The 8,367-nt window shown below is 48.7% G+C and overlaps 1 long non-coding RNA gene across 1 annotated transcript; it reads left to right on the top strand.

Moving 5' to 3' along the window:
- Window positions 1-1,547: 1,547 nt before the first annotated feature.
- LOC125326681 lies at window positions 1,548-4,555 on the top strand. Its single transcript, XR_007203933.1, has 4 exons — window positions 1,548-1,639; window positions 2,673-3,430; window positions 3,618-3,701; window positions 4,342-4,555. It is a non-coding gene; the product is annotated as an uncharacterized LOC125326681 (long non-coding RNA).
- Window positions 4,556-8,367: the final 3,812 nt, after the last annotated feature.

Here is an 8,367-nt window from a genome sequence, read left to right as displayed (position 1 = left end):
TGGTGTTACCAAACTTTTAAGGGGTGTGTTCCCACAGCTGTTTCCAGTTGGTCACAAATCCCCTCCTGAGCAAATGGAAAGCCCTGTAAGCTGTCTAACATGCTTTGGTGTTTTGGGGCTTTTCTTGGAATCCTGGTTTCCTGCGACAAGAAATCCCCAGCCCTCCTCTGTCAGAGGTGGTTTTGGCAGCATGCTGTGGCAGCTTGTGGCTGACCAGCCCCCTGCCAGCACTGCTGGGTTTCTCTGGGTTTCAGCCCAAGCAGAGCTTTGTAGGGTTGCAGTGCCCCCTTCCTGTGCCCCCCATTACAAGCAGTGTGGTACTGAGGCACTTGGCACATGGATAAATGGGCAAAAAGCTTGTTTGGGTTTCCTTGGAGCTGCTGTGATGCCAGCAGTGATGCCTGAGAGGTGGCTGTGTGCACTCAGGGGCTTTCCAGAGAGCCCTTTGCAGAGTCCCTCAACCATTGCAGTGGCTTTCCCTTGATTTCCAAGAGAGCCCTTCATTTAACTGAGCAGGTCCGTGCTCCCAAGTGTTTTTTGGGAAGCTGACTCCCAAAGGGGCCTGGGTCAGCTGCAGCAAGAGTTGTCTGCAGGCCTCATGGTGAATGGGCACTGCCTGTGGACTCCCTGACTGCAGGAAATCCCAAGTCAGAGCCTGTATCCCAGACGGGAGTGCAGCCTGGAAGGAGAACTCATTGAGAGCAGCCCTGCCGAGAAGCTGCTCCAAGATTCCATGTTTCTCTGCACTCTGGGAGAGAGGCAGAAATCACCAGGCACACTGTGGGTAATGCCATGAGATAAGGGCACTTTCTTTTACATTTTCTTGGCTTGTAGCAAACGGTTCTGAAGTTTCTCCTTCAGCTGAGCTGATGATTTGCACACTTGATGCTGCACAGTCGATGTTATAAAATCTGTAAAAATCTTTCAGTGATTGTCTCTCTGCCTTAATGGTTCCTGTGCTTCTGGAAGACAATGGCAGCAATTTTCACTGACTGTTTAAATTTCACGCCTCTCAGATTCTTGTCAGTACAATCAGAACCCCCTGCACATCTGGGGGATCTCAGGGATTTCACTCTCCTGTGACTGGAGTTTTTCCTTCCCTTTGATAGGGGGTGTCACAAAACACAATTGCTTACAGTTCTTGACTGTGCCCCAAGGCATCTGAATACGTTTCTGTACCATTCAGACTGAGTAGGAGGACAAAAAGCCCATGCAGGACAGATGGAATGTTTGTTTTCAGCAATGGAAGGGCCTTACTGTAGATTACAGTTTGCATCGAGAGGTTTAGCAGTTCCATTCCTGCCACTGGAAAGCAATTAATGTATCCAAGCAAAATAGGTAAAATGTCATTTTAGGTTTACTTGTCAGTGAGCCTGAAAGCTCTATCTACTGTGCTTGGGTTTCCACTTTGTGAGTTCCAGTATCTTATTTTTTCTGTTTTCAACCAGAATCTGTAAAACTGAGCTGTATTGGTCTGTACTTTGTGTGAACTTTCAAGACATGAGTGATTTTTTTTCTCCTTTTTCCTTTCTTCCTGTTAGAGGGAAGACAAGGGGGATACTCCCAGGAAGAAAAAGGAATGAAAACACCCAACAAAATAATTTCAGCCTACAGCAAACAAAGGCCCCAATAAACTGAAGTGAGTATGCAGTGGTGGGATGTCAGAAAGAAGCGTAAATCTTAGTTTTTGTTCAGAAGGGTGAGACTCAGAACCGTATCTCCTGTCCTGGCACTCGAGAGTTTGCTTGGAACATCGTGTGCCTTCTGCAACTCCAGATGCTGCAGACTGGCCTTTCCAGGCTGGAAGCACCTGGTGCAGAAAGCAGCTCTGTAGGTGTGGGTGGGTAAGGGCAGGGAGTCTTTCCCTTCTGACATCCTCTTAAAGCACAGAGGCATTGGGGCTGATGTTTGGCTGGGGGAAGGGATGTGCCCATTGTGGTAGGAATGGGAGAGCTTTAATTCTGGAGTTCCTTCCTGCCTTTTTTCAGGGAAAATGAGCAGCTGCCTTAGTCATGTGCTGGCTTCTGGGGTGGGAAGGGTAGGAGGTGTTTTTGGGGAGAGAGGGCTCTGGATCAGGTGGGGGATGGTGCTGTGCTCCGTGTCAAACAGTGCTCCGTGCAGCATCAGCTGTGCCAAGGCAGAGCAGCTGGAGAGCACGTGGGCAGTGAGTAGGGACCAAAGCACTGGAAAAGTGGGTGCTGAAAGAGGGGAGAGGACTGTCCCATGCACAGCAGTGCTGCAAGAGGTGCAGCCTCACACCTGAGCCTTCCCACTGGGTTTAACTTCATTGCCTCTTCTGATGCTGCAGCCCATGGGCTGGGATTCGCTGTTGGTGTGTTCTTGGAAACTTTGAGAAGCTGACTAAAAATGGTGTCAGTGAGCAATGGTGAAACAAGGCTGAGAGCTCTTTGGTGCTGCTTCTTGCTGCCAGAGTTCCCTGGCCATCCTGATTTCAGATGACCAGAAATCTGCTAGACCACTCTGTTAGTGAATGTGAAAGTCTCTGCCAATTAAAAGTCTCTCTCGCTTGAAGCCTCTCAGCTTTGGAAGTGTTGTCTACTTGAGGCACTGGCAAGAACTAGCCAGTTCAGGATGTAGCCAGGTTTTTCAGAAATCCCTACGGTGTGTGTGCATCATATTCATGAATTTGCTTCTCTTGTCCTGAGCATCAGAAGCTTCATTCCAAACCGAGAGGAAAACTGTGGTGCTGCCACCACTGCCGGCCATGACTGCTGCACAACGGGCACCAAACTTGACCACGACGGCCCAAAAGAGCCCCAGAACCGAGAGTGATGACCTGGACCTGCCTGCCATGGATAACCCTGCCAGGAACCAGGATCCTTTGTTTGCCACGCTCAGGAAAGTAGAGAAAGATCCCAAGGAACTGTCCCAGGGCATCAACACTGGTATCCAGGAGAGCTGGTAGGTTTCCTGCAACCAACGCATGCTGTGTGGTTCTCTTCTGAAACGCCCTCTCACCTAAGTGACCATTTCTGGTTGTGGGCAACTGCAAATACAAACCTGGTGGGAGAAGGAGTGTGTTTATAATAAGAAAGGGTGGTTTGCTTAAAATGAAGAAACAACAAAGCTGTGAGTTTGGCTGCAACCTGGGCCTAAGGTTTTATAGCTTTTTTACAAACTTGCTCATGACCCTTGCAGCTTTGCAAGGTAATAAAATATTCCCTGGTAATAAAATTGGATTACTTGGCTGTTTGCTGATGGCTCGGGGTGCGGGCTCTAGGGCGTTGGGGTGTGTGTTAGGCCAGCCTGTGCACACTGTAGTAGCTGCCTTCTCACTGCTTGCTTTTTCCTGACAATTCTCCTGCTTGTAGCCCTCACTGCTCTCTCAGCCACTGAGTGAGGAAACCTGCTGCTGGATTTCTCTGTGCTTGGGAGAAGTGTAATGGTGCAAAGCATTGTGAGCTGCCAGGTGAGAAGCCAAGGTTCCATTTCCATTGTCGGAGGGATTGCTGGGGAAGAAGGCGAGAGGGGGAGAGCCTGGAGAAGAGACTGTGCCTGGGACCAATGAACATTTTCTCTGGAAACTTAGGAAAGCCAGCCTTTGGAATGGCTTTAGGCATCTCTCTCTGACCAGCTTGCTTTCTGTGGTTTTTCAGGGATCTGCAGGGGATGACAGGAATCCTTTCCCAGTGACTTCACTGCCCAATGAAGACAAGACAAGAAGACCTCAAGTCTGAACAGTAAGTGTTTGTTTTACAGCCCTGCCTGGAGTTTCTGCAGCCACCAGGCAGGGCTGGCCCTGCAGCCACCCCGGCTTCTGCTTCCTCCTGAGCACCTCCTTTAGGAGAAAGGAGAGAGATGGGGGAGAGCTGCCCTGTGAGGGCAGCACCTGCTAAGTAGCTTGGCTACAGCTGGGCAGCACTTGAATTTTTGACTCCTTGCTGGGCCTGTGACCAGTATTGGCCAACAGAAATTCCTAGAGTTGCTGCCACATTTTTTATTGTACATCTTAGTCATTACAAATGTTGTGTTGTCCTGTGGTGCAAGCAGTGGGGAATACTCAGAAGCTGTAACCTGCCATCCCACGGGGCCTTTGCAGTGTCATTTTCCATAAAACACAAAGCTCTGTGAGCCCCTCTGGGCAAAGGGATGCATTGCCTTGATCTGCTGGCAAACTTGCAAAAGAAAATGAGCACGATGTGCCTGGCTGAAGGGCTGGGAGGCTGTAAAAACCCTCTCCCTAAAGTGGCACCTGCTGAAAGCCAAAAGGCTTTGCAGGTCCTCTTGGAGCCAAGTGACTGCAGTCATTGACTGGACTCTGCCAGTGTGCCTGTTGGATGAGTCCAACCAAATGTTTTCTCTTCCCTCCCTTTGTTCCAGACCTTTCTGCTGGACAAAGCCAGGTGACGTGACCAAGAGCTGGACTGACCTCGTGCACTGAATGAGACCGAATTTACAGTGGCCCAGACTGGAATCCAGTGTGCCTTGACTGGGTCTCCAGGATGTAAATAGTTCCAAGTTCTCTGTTCTTTTGAAGCCTTACAAACAGTTCTGTTTTGTTTTTATTGTTCAATGCAAAGATCTGCATATTATTTTTGTTTGAAATACAGTTGCAAGTTATTTTGGTTACCTTTGGGAAACGTTGTGGTTTTTGAGGGTAATGCCTTTCTGCCTTGCAAAAGAAGAGATGGAGGGTGGTACCTGCCTTTAAAAAGACCACGTGCAATGAATTCTCTGCATGGCCCCATGGGATGATGGTCTGTAAACATGTCCATTATGAGTTACCGACAGGACAATATTCACACCTATTGCTGACAAGGACATCTGCACTTGAGCTATGTCGCTGAGGGTCTTGCTCAGCTTCAGCCTTGTCAGACCCAAGTTTGGGTGGCAAAATGACACCCAAGGTGTGCTTGGAAACAGCTCTGCCTGTCTCCTGTGGTGCAGGGATGGGACTCACAGGGAGGATTCCTTCCCAGGCTTTTTGGCATTTGGGTGGGTGGGGGTGGACAGCTGCTCTGGGTCCCTGGGATTGCTAGGGTATTGTCGTGAGTCTGAGAGCTTCCAGGGAGAGGAATCTCTTCTGATTAAAGAGGGATTAAGTGGCTGACTGTGGAACATGAGGCATATTTTGCATTTGGATATTTGCCTGCAAGCACTGGTGGTCTCAGCGAGCATCCAAGAGCAGAATTTGGTATCAAAGTCGGGCGTCCTTCCTGTGGGAGAGGACTCGGGCTCCCTCTGAGCCACACTCTGGGATGGGCCCAGTGACTTAGAAACCTGTCAAGGGAACCCAAAAGGGAATAATGAGCTGTTTGCAAGCACTTTTCCCTTGCCACAGTAACAGGGGAGGCAGCATCCACAGCACTGGTGTGTCAGGAAGCTGACACCCTTCTCTACCCAAAGATTTCCTGTTGTGTGACAGCAGCATCCTGCCATCCTCTCATCCAATGGTGTACTTGTCTTAGCCCTCTGCTGCGCTCTGTCACATTCCTACCCCTCTCTCTGACAGACCGGTGGGAATGTGGAGAGAAGGATGGGATCCCAACATAACTGTGCTTACAAGAAAGAATTATCTCCCTTTTGCACATCATTTTGTGATGTAGGAGAAGGTCTGCACAAGTTTAGCAGTTCCCCCTTTGTAAAATTCCTGTTTGTGGGTTTGAGGCTCAAGAAATTGAACATAAATACCAGCAGAATGCCTGCATTTCCAAAATGAGTTTCTGTAGAAAGGGCTCCTGCCACATGGAAGCCTGGAGTCATTCTGCCTCCTGGCAGTGCAGGACCACCAGGATCATGGCTGGGTCTCCCTGCACCTTCAAGTGCCTGGCCTTTTACGTTGACTTTATTAAAAGCCTTAGTGCATTTCAGGGATAAGCTGCCCTAATGAGTTGAAGGAAGGTCCATGTTCCCCCTCCCTACATTACCTATCAAGCTTTTTTTACTCCTCCTCCCTGGAGCTGTCCCTGCACACAGCAAGAGGGTTGGAACGAAACCATCTCTAAGGTCCCTCCCAACCCAAGCCATTCTGTGATTCTATGAAATAACAGGAAATTAAATAAAAATCCATTATATTTCAACCTTGAGCCAGGTCAGGGGCCTGGTTAGAAAAGATGCTCACTGTTTTCACTTGGGCCTATTCTAGGACATGAAAAAGATGACAGAATTAGTCTTTCTGTTTTACCTGTTCATTTTGTCTGCCAGCTTTGACCTTCTATCAGTGAGGAAAACTTTCATTAAGGGCAGTAACCGACCTTCTGCTCAAAACAAGTGACCAGTGGGTGTGAATCAGCACCACAGACATGCAGAGCGGTGACTTTTACCCTGATGCCAAGGGGCTGGAGATAGCAGTGCCCTGCTATGACTTCAGCAGGGCTGTGCTGGCTGTCCCTGTGGCCATGGGCTTTACAGAGCATCAGCCAGTAGCCTCGGGATGCTGCACAGAAGAAGGATTTGCATGGATTTGCAATTACTTTCTCCCAGCACCTGAGTTAGGTGTGCTGATTTGCACTGTCCTATTTTTTTTCTCTTGTAAAATGCATGCAGGCAAAGATAATGTACAAGCAATTCATGGCCTCTGTTAAGTCTTGCCTATCAAGCAGATGTTTCTTGTTGGCTCTGCTGCCTCTCCCAGAACAGCCAGAGCTGCCTGCTTAGAGTATAGCTGCACTCAAGTGCCACAAAGTGGCAGCAACACCGACCTCGCTGACTGAGCCAAGGAGGAATTACAAGTTTTATCTCCTGGTTGGCTGTGCTTTATTTGCTAGCAGTTCCAGTAGAGAAAATGTGCAAAGCTTTAGAAAACAAATGCAGATGTGGTAAAATCAGCCAGCAAAAAAATGTAAGCGGAGCATGTGGAACGGAGTACTTGGGTTTGCAAAACTCTGCATTGCAGTGATGCTGAAAATAGTTCCAAAACCAGTTTCAGCCTAAATGAGGACAGAAACCCCCATTTAAGGGTGGGAGCAATTTGGAGTTAAGAATTTCCCAGGCATTTGTTCTAATTAAGCTTGAATGGGCTAATTGGCTGAATTTTTATTGCCTGTTGACAACTTGTTTGTAAAATGAATCTCGGTGTCATTTGATGTGGGAGCCACGGTCCCATCACACGGGATCATGCCGAGCATCCTGCAGCTGTCCCAGCAGGCACAGCAGAGACACAGCAAACAAGGTGCACACAGCTGCTTCTGGTTCTCATCCTAGTTCAGGGCAACTAGGTCGGGCTGGAGTTGGGAAACTGTGCCAGTGTTGCATTCTGGGTACTTGGTTTTATCTTTAACAAACCTTTATTTACTCAGGAGTTTCCCCGGGTTGGTGGGGTCTGATTTCATTCCTCAGTGACTGCTGTTCGTAGATTTTTTTTTGCTTCTTGGTGTGTGTTTCATGCAGCTTGTTTCCAACTCCTAGAAGAGAGGAAAACACTCCACCATCTAAATGTTGTTGCAAGTGGAGGTAAGGACACAGAACTGAGGCCCTGCAGCCGGGACATAGGAAGGCACTCCGATTTGATTCATGGCAGCAAAATGATCTCAGAAAATCTGGTGCCTCGATAGCCTTAGAACTGCTGGGCTGCCTGCATTGCTATTGCTCACCCTTGAATGCAGTGAGAAAGAGGCTGCTCACCCAAGTGCTGCCTTCAGAATCTGCTGCCAGTCCTGCTTTTATTTACTTGCCTTCCCACCTCTCTAAAAGAGCCTTACCAGGTCACAGGCAACAGTTTCCTTGGTTTTGATGAATAAATTGTTTCTGACATGTTCAGTCTGCTCTATAGGCACAGTATGTTAACCCTACAAGGGTTATCAACACTGCAGTAACTGCCCCCAAATCCCACCGCCTCTGAAAGGTCCTGGAGACAGGGAGGGATCCCTCCCGGCTGGGATCATTGCTGCCTCCTGCTGCTTCTCCCGTGCAGCCTCCCGGGGCCGCTGGTTGATAAACACACGGTGTGTGGTCATCTGCCAGAGCGGACTCGGTTTTCCGCAGGGCTGCATCCCCCTCTGCAGGCAGGCGTTTCTAGTGGAATCGTTTTCCCAGACGGTGTTCAGGGAAGTCTGCAGTCTTTCTGATGGGAGTGCACGCGTGTATTTGGTTTGTATTTTAAAATATGCAAGTATCATATGCTTTGCCTTCTAAAACTTTCTGATCTTAGCAGAGTATTTTAGCAGGATGTCGAATCCAAAGAGTTTTGCTGCCAGCACAGCTGTATTAGGAACGAGATTTTGTTGGGGAGTATTAAAAAGTACTCGAAGCTGGAAAAGTATCACCAAATGGACCACAATCCCCTGTGAACGTAAATAAATAAGGTGTGTGGGGGTAGAGCCTACTGCCGTTGTGGGGCTGCTCTGTCCCTCAGCATGGAGTGGGGGGATATATTCCTTTGTCATCACTGTCCCCTTGCCAGGACAG

This window comes from Corvus hawaiiensis, chromosome 5, assembly GCF_020740725.1.
Source record: "Corvus hawaiiensis isolate bCorHaw1 chromosome 5, bCorHaw1.pri.cur, whole genome shotgun sequence".
Taxonomy (NCBI): domain Eukaryota; kingdom Metazoa; phylum Chordata; class Aves; order Passeriformes; family Corvidae; genus Corvus; species Corvus hawaiiensis.
This window is presented reverse-complemented; position numbering and strand designations above follow the sequence as displayed.